Here is an 11,534-nt window from a genome sequence, read left to right on the forward strand (position 1 = left end):
AAGCAGTGGTATCAACGCAGAGTACTTAATTAAAACGCAAAACAAATTGTTTATAAGAATATTAATTTTTACAGATTAGATATAATGTTATTATTCTTTTCATAGAGGAGAGAAAAAATGAATAAAAGTATTATATAAAGAATAGATTTTATTATAAATAGAGATATATATGATGAAGACGAAAGAAAAATGCTTATTATTAAAAATATAAAAATTTTTGTTATACAAAATATAAAAGCTATTTATATTGACATTTTACTATATATATTTTTAATTATTTTAATTATGGTATTAGATATATATTTATTTTCATAATTTTAACAAAATTAATAATTACGAATTTTTTATTAATAATATTTTTAATTTTTACATTATAGTTTTGAAATTTTGTAGGATATATTATTTTGTTTTTTACATTTAGTAAGGATATGTTAGAATTATCATTGTCAATTTTAAATGGTTCGATTTTATGGGATTTAATATTCTTATTTATATCATATGAGAATTTTGAAATAATATTTTAAAATTATAATAAAATTTTCATTACGCATTATTTCTATACATTTTATATTACCTAAATAATTATAATAATATCATAATAATAATATAAAATTATAGAAAAAATTTATATTTTACAAATAAAGTGGAGAAAATTCTAATTTATTATAGTATTTATTATTCTTGACAATTAATTTTTTTTCAATTTATGTTTAAAGATATAAATGCAAATTTGAAAGAATCGTGTTGATTTAGTATGATTTTTATTTATATTATTTTTTAGATAATAAATTTTGTATGCATACACATACATATACACTAACATATATATTGTATATAAATAAAATTTATAATTACTGCTATGTATACAGACATACAATACATACCTATACTAATTATATATAATGCACATATGTACATGGAGCAAATACATAATAAAAAGACAGACAAGAATGAGCAAAGAAAAAGAAAGAGAGACTGGATGAGTGAGTGTGCGAGCGAGCGAGCAAGCGAGCGAATGATTGTATAAATGCCATAAAGCGATATATTGCTTGATTTTTCACATAGAGCATCACTGAACATCAAACATAAAGTATCGTGTTTATGTGAGAAACTACAATTTTTTTTTAACGAAAGTAATAAGGCAAAAACAAGCACAGAAAGAGAGCATGACTTTAACACGAATGAATGCACTAGATTTATTTGAGTTTAGTCAATGCATACAGAACTTTTCGGAGTCTTACAGCGATGTGAGTAGAACAAATTCAATCGCGGACTCGTCGATATCGATATGTGCGAAAACACACACAGCGATCAAAGCCCCGATCAGCTGATTGTGAATCAAGGGCCGTTTGGTGGTACATGCGAGCGCGGTGAGACGGTTACGAGTTTCGAAAAGAAACGTAAATATCGCTAGATAATCGAGATCGATAAGAAATAGTTGCAACGATTTACATGGAATTAGTAAAAAATCGTGCGTCCATATGTTAAAATTTTCTTGTGTTATCAAGATTTGATTATTATTTCAATGTAAAACTAACATACAACAGAGATGTTATTATTTTCGTAACATTTTCATATGTTACATTTATGTCAACGTAATATCTTAACACTTTACGTATGTCATTTAGAAATTGAATATTATTTTAAGTTATTTTAACACAATTATTTCAAAAAATTATCATGTCTTAAAGTTATTTTAATATAAACAAAAGTTAAAGTAAATCTTCAAAACTTTGACATACAAAATAATCAAAGAACCCCGCACTAATCATATGGAAAATCTGTCCCGGTCAAATCAATTGGTTTTTACATATGTTGTAGCTTATGACCTATTGAACAAAAGATGTAATGGGCACAAAGCTCAATAATGGACAGTTATCAAGTTATAACCAGTCAAACATGAAAAATTCGGACTGCCGAATAGTTAAATCTCGGAAGGTATCGATTTTTTTGAAAAATGTTTGAAACAAACATAGTAGGCTTTTACAAAATCTGTTAGTTGGTGACATTATTTGTGAATTTTGAATGACCTTGAAAAGCTCCGTGAACAAAAATCGACGTTTTCAAAATATTTTTGATGAACCTTTTTTCTACTAAAATTTCTTGAGAACTAATATACACGATTTACCATCTCTGGTTATGAGCGTAGAGTTATGTGTAGAGCGCTCGATTCGTACAGCTAGAGCCGTCAGGCGACTCATCCCCACTGCTACACTGCGGGCGGTATACTGTACGACTCGCGTATAGATACCCGGGGTGCCTCGCTGTTGCTGCGCATGACTTGGCGCGAGACACTACCGTGTCTCTTGATACTCTATCTGCAATCTGTGAGAAATCATATTGGTTGATATTGCTAGCGCAGGCATTGTCATCACTAAGCGTATCTATTCTAGCGTTATTGCTGCCGAATGCTATTACTTTCTGGCATTACTACGTCCGATATTGATATTATTGATATCAGTGTATTCTGTTCATTTTGGTCTCAGGAATTATTTCACCAGAAAAGTTTTTAATATCTAATCAATCTGATATTGCTACGCAATTCGATAATAAAGTATTATCATGGCTTACAGACATGGAATCCATTGTTATGTTTGCGATCGTGCTTCTCAAGCTCGACAAATGGTACGAATCAATGGCGATAATGATGCAATTAAAAAACAAATCGCTGTTTTTAGGCGAACTGGGCTGGGTAAGGAGCCCATTGATATATACAATGAAAGCCGATTATGTTTTAATTGCAATGTATCTATTGTACATGAAATAGAACAGATAGAACTTGATCCGACTTGCCTACGACTCAACGTTATTACCCAAACCCGAAATAATTCTTGTTTATTTTGCAATGCTATTGTAAATATTAGTCCACTGTCGTTAGAATCCAGGGTAAATGTCTTTGTTCTGAAAAATATTTATATTCCTGAACACGTTTATTGTTATGACCAACATTTGGATGATCGCGGATTTATTTTACAGTTACTGCTGCCAGATTTGCGATTTATTTATAGACCATATGTAATAAAAGGTCAGCAACTGCAAGTTTTCTTAGAAGCTCTTCGTAATATAGCAAATAATAATAATCGTTATGAAAACGAAAATAGTTTTACAGAGGATGAATTTAAATGTATAGCACCCATTACAAAACAACAGTTTCAAGAATTGTATACATATTGCGATCCTATATTCCAAGAACGTGGTATCAGAAACGTTACTAAAAAAGATCTTTTAATTTTTTTATGCAAGCTGCGACAAGGACTGTCTGACGAATTTCTTAAAGTACTGTTTCAGTATTCCTTTAGACAAGCAGTGAGTTTAGCGATTTCCAAAGTTCGGCAGTCTTTAGTAAACAGATTTGTCCCTGATAATATTGGTTTTCAAGCTATAACTCGAGAAGAGTATATAATGAGACATGTAACACCTTTTGCAAACGAATTATATAATTCTGAGCTAGCTATTCCGAAAGTAATTGCTTATATTGACGGGATTTATTCTTATACTCATAAAAGTAGCAACTTTCGTGTTTTATGACAAATATACTCAATGCAAAAAGGTCGACATCTGATAAAACCTTCTCTTATAGTTGCTCCAGATGGGTATATACTGACTATTCAGGGTCCTTACTTTTCTGATTCTCGTAACAATGATGCTCGAATATTAAATAATGAATTTCAACGTGATGCGGACAATATGAGAGGATGGTTTCATGATGGTGACATTTTTATATTAGATCGTGGATATCGAGATGCTCAGTCATTACTTCGTGAATTAGGCATTGAGTATAAAATGCCAGCTTTTCTTGGACTTCAACAGAAACAATTATTCACTGAAGATGCCAATGAGTCTCGATTGGTGACAAAAACAAGGTGAATAATTGAAACTAGAAATGGACATATCAAGTCTATGTTCAAGTTTTTTGATCATACAATTATAATGCCTCATCTTCATCACTTGGGCGAGTTTTATAACATTGCAGGTGCTATAATTAATAGATATCATCCTTTAGTTTTAATGGAAGAAGGTAATGCAGGATTAGCAAGAGAACTTCTTGATAAATCTAGAGAGGTTAATATTGTTCAAGCGCGAGTTGAAGTAGAAAGGATGTGCTATAGAAATGCACAATGGATACATTTACATGAAGGACAGTTACGTGACTTTCCACGCCTAACATTAGAATATTTACGAGATTTGACTATTGGTACATTTCAGGTTCGTCTAGCAAGATCTTATATTCAAGATAAGATGCAGCGTGATGCACAAGAAGAATTTCAATTGGATTCGTTGTTTGATGAACAAGGTTTCATAAGGGTGCGAGTGTTTTCACGATTCCGTAATGCTACAAAACATCAAATATTTATAGCTTACAACATAAGAGATGCAGATAATATAAATGATGAGAGGGAGGCGATTTTTGGTTATTACTGCACCTGTAAGTCAGGCGCACGGACTGTGGGTACATGTGCACATGTAACCAGCGTATTGTGGTATTTAGGATATGCATGACACCAGCCCAATGTTCGTTATCCCTCTTCATCATTATTGAACACAATATTAGATACCGCTCAGAGACCACCACAACAGGATCCAAATAATGAGTAATATACTGTTGCGTCCCTGCGGGTCGTCTGTGACCGTTATTCCTGAATCTGCTGTACCCATCTCCGGGAGAACGTTGCTAAGGGTTGTTGTTAAACAACGGCGTTCATCTGGAGAGAGATCGGCCATCTTAGAGTCTCGCGACGGATACCATTCCGGGCGGACGTATTCGAGATTACGATAACCGTTATTGTTCTGTGTTCCTTGTATAATAGTGTTCTGTGTTATTATATTAAAGTTCCTTTCGTTCTTTCAAAGGAGTGTTAATTATTTGCGGTACGCGAGTGTCGGTTGTGTCACGCGGATTCGAGTTATATCGATTTCGATCCGCGGACGCAACAATACAATAAGATCATTTATTTTATTACCCCACACACACACACACACACACACATACACACACAGCAGAGAGGGTTTGGAGTCAAAAAATACTACGGGAGTGACGAACCGTGGGGTCCTTATCTCTGCTGTGACACATAAAGATTTTTGTTTACGGAGCTTTTCAAGGTCATTCAAAATTCACAAATAATGTCACCAACTAACAGATTTTGTAAAACCCTACTATGTTTGTTTCAAACATTTTTCAAAAAAATCAATACCTTCCGAGATTTGACTATTCGGCAGCCCGAATTTTTCATGATTGACTGGTTATAACTCGATAACTGTCCATTATTGAGCTTTGTGCCCATTACATCTTTTGTTCAGTAGGTCATAAGGTACAACATATGTAAAAACCAATTGATTTGACCAGGACAGATTTTCCATATGATTAGTGCGGGGTTCTTTACTAAAATCAAATATTTCTATTATACATAATTAAAGTTAAAATAATTAATATCATATGTTAATGTAACATTAAAAATAAACATTTATTTTAATTATTGGAATGTTGATATAACTCAAAATAAAATGTATTAATATACACTTCGTAGAAGTTACATTATATGTATTACACAAAAAACTGTAATATTAACAAGTAAAATATTCAAAACAACATTTCTCTCAAAGTGAAATATGCGATTTTTAGTCGTATGCGTTGTTCTCTTCATTACGGGACTGCATGGGTCACGTTTGAATGCTGGTAAATCACAGCGACCGCTAGGAGCGCGGATCTCGCGCGGTTAAGCGATCCCTGCTTGAAACAAGTGAACAATATTGAACAAGTCCATACACATATCGCGGCACGCAGTTTTGGGCACGCTGCTTATATCGAAAGCGAAAGTTACTTTGACGAGTGCATCAGTGTTATAGTGTTATTCTCTGTTATAAAATATATCATTTTCTTACAAACCTAAGTTTTAAAAGGTAAGAGTACTAATTTTGTTTATTTTATATATGTAAATGTAAGGGCACAAATACATCTGATTGTGAGAGTTATATTGACGAGAGTACTTCTCGAGAATCACATTGACTTAGGGTATAAAAACATCTGATTGTGAGAGTTTTACTATCGAGAATTCTAGAAAGCTATATTGATTATCGTATACAGGTTTAACATACACACATTTTTCTCAGAAGCGTATGTATAATTAGTGTGTATATTCTCGACAGTAAAACTCCCTCATATCTATTCATAGCCTAAGAATACATTAATTAATGAAGCAAGGAAAAGTACACATACTTTTGTCAAATAAATCATAGACTTATTATGTCTGAAATGAAATGTTATGCCTTAAAACTTCTTTTAGTAGATCGAAAAATAAATAATTATCAAATGATTAAATGTAACTATCAAGTAATAATATATGAATAAACTATAGAAAAAAAATCTAAATTCTTTATTCAGTTAGAATGACAGATAATGAAGATTGTATGACTGCATTCACTGATCCTGCTTTGACTCAGAATGAGTGTAGTAATTATTATAATTTCCCTCAAATTAATGGAATGAGCTTTATTTTTGAATATAAAAACAAAAGACATTGGGTAAAGGTGCTTTTTCCATATAGCTATGAAATGTTCGAGGCAAAAGGTATTAACATACAATTTAAATAACATAATATTTTTCCTTTTACTTATCAATTTTCAAAAGTTATTATAATTTTTAATTGTGCACTTAAATTTAGCAAGAGAAGTATTTCCTAATCTAAATGGTAAAGTATTGAGATTTTATGATGAAAAAAAAGCTGTATTGACAGAAGAATTTTTAATTAAGCATATACAAATTGCTGGAAGAGGTGCTATTATTAATATTGAAATAGATAAACCAGTTGTACAAGGTAATTTTTTAAAAATATTTTTATCTTAAAATATAAATTATATATAAAACTCATTACTCACATATATAGTCATTTTTTTAGATTTAGATTATGCAACAACCTCAACATTTAGTTCTTCTTCTAATATAACTTTTACGGATACTTCTGAAGAAAATAAACCATGAATTTCTCAACAGAATGTTCATAAATTAACATTTTGTCATCCACAACTATCAAAAAAGGGAGAGATTGTTACAAAAGAAGTATTAAAATATTATTTGTTATTTTATATAATTAGAATACAATGAAAAATATATCAAAGCAAATTATTTACTGAATTTTATACATTAATTTTCAGAGCATTAAATAAGTTATTTTAGAAAGTCTCTGCGGAAAAGATATCTTTGAAGAATATAATATCAAGGGGTTTTCAAGTGTAACAAGTAGAAAACGAATAATTAACATAGTGATTACTCAAATGCTTATTTTAAAAGAAGTATTAAAGCGTCCATTAACTTCAGTGGATAAATGTAATTTTGCTAAAATTATAGTGGACATTTTCCCTAAATTAAGAGATCCGGAAACTGAATTAGGCTATGTAAATAATATTTAAATAGTATATTTAAATGTAAATATTTCATTAATTTTTATAACACAATTTTTTACATTTATATTTTATTGCCTTTTAGGAACATTTTTATGATCCAATAACTAAAACAGGCTATTTAGCAAATAGGCTCTCCAATGTAAGAAGAGGTACAAAAAGAAAAACGTGTAATGAAGATTCCGAAAATAATAGTAACAAATCGAACGTTACAGAAGATGAAAATGAGAAATTAACAGAAGATGAAATTGAGGATGCAATTCTTTTTCTCAAAAGTGCTACTCAAAATGGAAAATCACAAATTATTTCCAAACATAAAGACACATTTCAGTACAGAAGAAAATTTTGTTTGAATATAAATTTTTTCACTACATTTCCAAGATTCTTAGATACACCTGAATTGGTAAGTTAAAAGTAATTTAATCAATTTTTATATCACAAATATATAAAATATATAAAATAATAAAGTTAAATATATATAATTTATAAAATATAAAGAAATATAAAATATATAAAATAAAATATATATGTATAAAATGTGTATAAAATTCTGTATTGGTATTTGTAGATTGAAGAAGAATATAAACTTTTATTTCCTAAATATGAAGACTACTTCTTAAAAGAATGTAGCAAATTTTGTGAAATTATTTTGAAAACTTTTTCCAAGACTGATAACGAAATACATCCTTCATTAGATAAATTGGAAGAAGGTAATGAATACATTAAATATATTTCTATTTAACCAGATATAAAATGCAATATTTATCAATATTTGAAATTTTTCAGCTTGGGATAAACCTACAAGAGCTATTTTAGCATTATGTCGACTTCTTCCCCCAACAGTTAGAGGAAAATATAGAGCTGCAAGAGAAAAATCCAATGCGGTTCTGGAAAAAATTATTTTATTTAAAAAAGTATATATCCTAAATTAATTAACAATTACAGCTTTATCAGAATTGTATATATTTGTATAATGCTACATTTTCTTATTATCATTTTTTTTTACTTTAGAGCGGTATACCCTTACAATCAGAATCAAAAGAAAAGACTCAGCCACGGTTAATAGCTGTAGGCTCCAACAAAGCAGCTGTGGCTCAATACTTTTTAAGCGTAGATGATAAGCTTTATTCTTCTACATGCACAAAGTTTTTTGAAGGCTTTTGATATTTTATTTAAAAGTCATTTTGTCTTTAATACGCATTATGATTGGAATCTGGTAAGTTTCTACAGATTTTTGGAAAAATATTTTTATAAAATGAACAATGTTCCTGTAACTCCACGCATAAGAGAAGTATGTAATAAACCGCTTTCGCGAGGCGGTCGTGGATAACTCGGTTGGAATCCGGTGCTCGTGAAAGGGTATCGAGAGACGAACGAAAGCAACGTGAGGTAAAATATAATTTATTGCGTGTAAGTATGTGTGTATACAGAGTGAGTGTATGTGTATAAGCGCTATATGTGTGTGAGCGAGTGTAGTTGTGTGCGAGTGAGACGGTAGACGAGCGAGTGCATGCGCGAACGTATAATATAGAAGTATGATGTTACAATGTATCGAAAGTATGTATGTGATGCGAATGACGATGTGGGTGCGGCAAGATGCACTCGTGTATGTGTGAGATGCGGAATCGGTCAGCGGTCCGGTCGTGTCGGTCGCGATGCATCCGAATTACATGCACGTATGCGCGGCGCGGAGCGCGATTTCGGCGGTTCGATATACAATAATATCGATTACACTAGCGAATCATGATTTCGGCAGAGGCCGCTAACTATCGGGCGATAATTTCGGTCGGGCCGGTGGGTGGTCCTTAGACGCGCCTGTATCGATTCGGTTGCGTCGATCGATGTCGCGGCAGGATTAGATCCTCCCCCTGAGCGGGACTTAGCGCGCCGTATTAATGGCGAGTCTGATTTCATAAATGGCGGTCGTGGAATTACTGTCGGTTCGTGAATAGCGTTTTGTCGTTCCGTCCGGGATAGTCTTTCCTTGGAATTCAGGAGTGCAACGGCCGATGGGAACACCTGTCAATGGCAGGGAACTCCTTACCACTGGTTGATCGCTGTTGCACTTAGGTGGACGGATTTGTTCGAGGCGTCGAGAACTCTCGGCGGAGGTTGAGTACGCCCAACCCCGTTTTCCTCTTTTCGTAAAAGATCGGAAGGATCGCTCTTGGAGATGCCGCAAACTCTCGGCGGAGGCTGGGTACTCCCAACCCCGTTTTCTCTCTCTTTGAGCGGTTATAGGATCGTAGCGGATTTCCAGGCGTCTTACAGACTCTGGCGGTTGCGGAAGATCTGGTCTCGAGATGTAAAACGTGCCCTATTTATATCGCTTTTCGGCGGGTGCGCGTGCGTAATATGCCTTAATGTTTTAAGGCATATTGTTTAACGGTGAACCGCCGCGCGTGACTCGGGTGGTTTCGGGAACGGTCGGAACGGTTACCCGAGCGCGGCGACGGTTCCGGGTAAACACGCGGCTTAACGGCGGTTATAAATCGGAACGTTTATTATCTCTTAAAAATAGGCGCTCGGCGCCTCCGCATTATGCCCGACCGGTGTTTGTCGGGCAGCGGACTTCCGGCGGATCGACGGCCGAATAACGGTGGAGGGATGCATCGTTACAAGTATATACACTTCTGCGAAACCAACTGGAAAACTAAATTTTTCAACGCAATGTATAATAATTTTGCTGTTTTGATTACATTATAATTCAGTTATAATTTATTATACTCATATTATTGATTACTGTTTTTAATATTTTTTTTTTTAAACATGCCTTATATGTGTACAAATTTTATCGGAAGTTCAATTAACGAATTATGTCGACATTTAAGAATAATTCATTCTTTTTATGAAGGTTCACAATTAAACTTACAATGTTGTTTTTCAAACTGTCGTTCCGTGTTCAAAACTTACTCAGGATTTAGAAAACATTTAGCTAAATGTAAATTAAACATTGAAAAAGTCTGTGCTATAGATAATTCAAATAATTCGATAGAGATTTTGCCTAATAATTTTATTCATAATACTGATAAGAATTTAAATACAAATAATAATATTGAGTTGAATACAAACACTAATAAGGATTTAAATATAAATTATTGTACAGATCATATAAATCTTTCTGATATTATTGAAGATGATTTCAGTGATAGTTTGTTGATTTTTATACAAAAGTTATATTCTTTTGGTATACCTGATTCATCAATTGATAAAATATTGCAATGTATATCTCAACTTATCAATCCTGTATTTGAAAAAATTTTGGATAATGTAGATGAGTCGAACGTTATTTGTTGGCAAACTGTATCAACATTTTTAAATTCCTTTGAAATGCATTTAACGAAACATAAACGTCAAAAAATATATGAAAAATATATGGTGAAACCATTAGAAAAAAGTTGTGGACTTCGCATGGAACAAAGTTTTGACTCACAATTAAGAATTTATAAAACGGTTCCTTCAACTTGTACATTTACTTATGTGCCAATTATTGAAACATTAAAATTTTTATTTCAAAACAGTTCTTTTAAGAAATTAATGTTTGACTCCTTCGATGAAAAGACCTTAAATAATAGTAAATATAACAATCTCGCAGATGGTGAAATGTATAAAACCAATAAACTTTTTCTTAATTCCGAACAATTGACTATTCAAATACAAATATTTTTCGACGATTTTGAAGTTTGTAATCCTCTAGGTAGTAAAACTTTGTCTCATAAAATTGGTGGATTTTATTTTTCAATATGCAGTTTGCCTTCTCATTTCAATTCTAATTTAAATAATATTCATTTGTTAGCTTTGTGTTATAGTGAGGATATAAAAAATTTTGACATAAATTCAGTTTTAGAAGTAATTGTAAAAGATTTAAGAATTTTGGAAACAGAAGGCTTTTACATTGAAGGAGTGGAATATCCAATAAAAGGAACTTTAGCAATTTTAAGCCATGACAATTTGGGAGGGTCAATGCTTTATGGCATGGTAGAGTCTTTTCAAGCTAACTATTTTTGTAGAATATGTTTAATGCATAAAGATTCCACTAAAATACATTACAAACAAGAGGATACTCTTTTGAGAACTCCGGAAAGCTTTTAAAATCACATTAAACTTGCGATTAATAATCCTGATGGTAGCGAGCATGG

General features: G+C 32.2%; 1 pseudogene; it reads left to right on the forward strand.

Annotated features, from left to right (window-relative positions):
* Positions 1-2,575: 2,575 nt before the first annotated feature.
* Positions 2,576-10,052, forward strand: LOC138944450 (uncharacterized; annotated as a pseudogene).
* Positions 10,053-11,534: the final 1,482 nt, after the last annotated feature.

The sequence above is a fragment of the Polyergus mexicanus genome, unplaced genomic scaffold (assembly GCF_030449975.1).
Source record: "Polyergus mexicanus isolate NDT 795.1 unplaced genomic scaffold, iyPolMexi1.0 SCAF_203, whole genome shotgun sequence".
Taxonomy (NCBI): domain Eukaryota; kingdom Metazoa; phylum Arthropoda; class Insecta; order Hymenoptera; family Formicidae; genus Polyergus; species Polyergus mexicanus.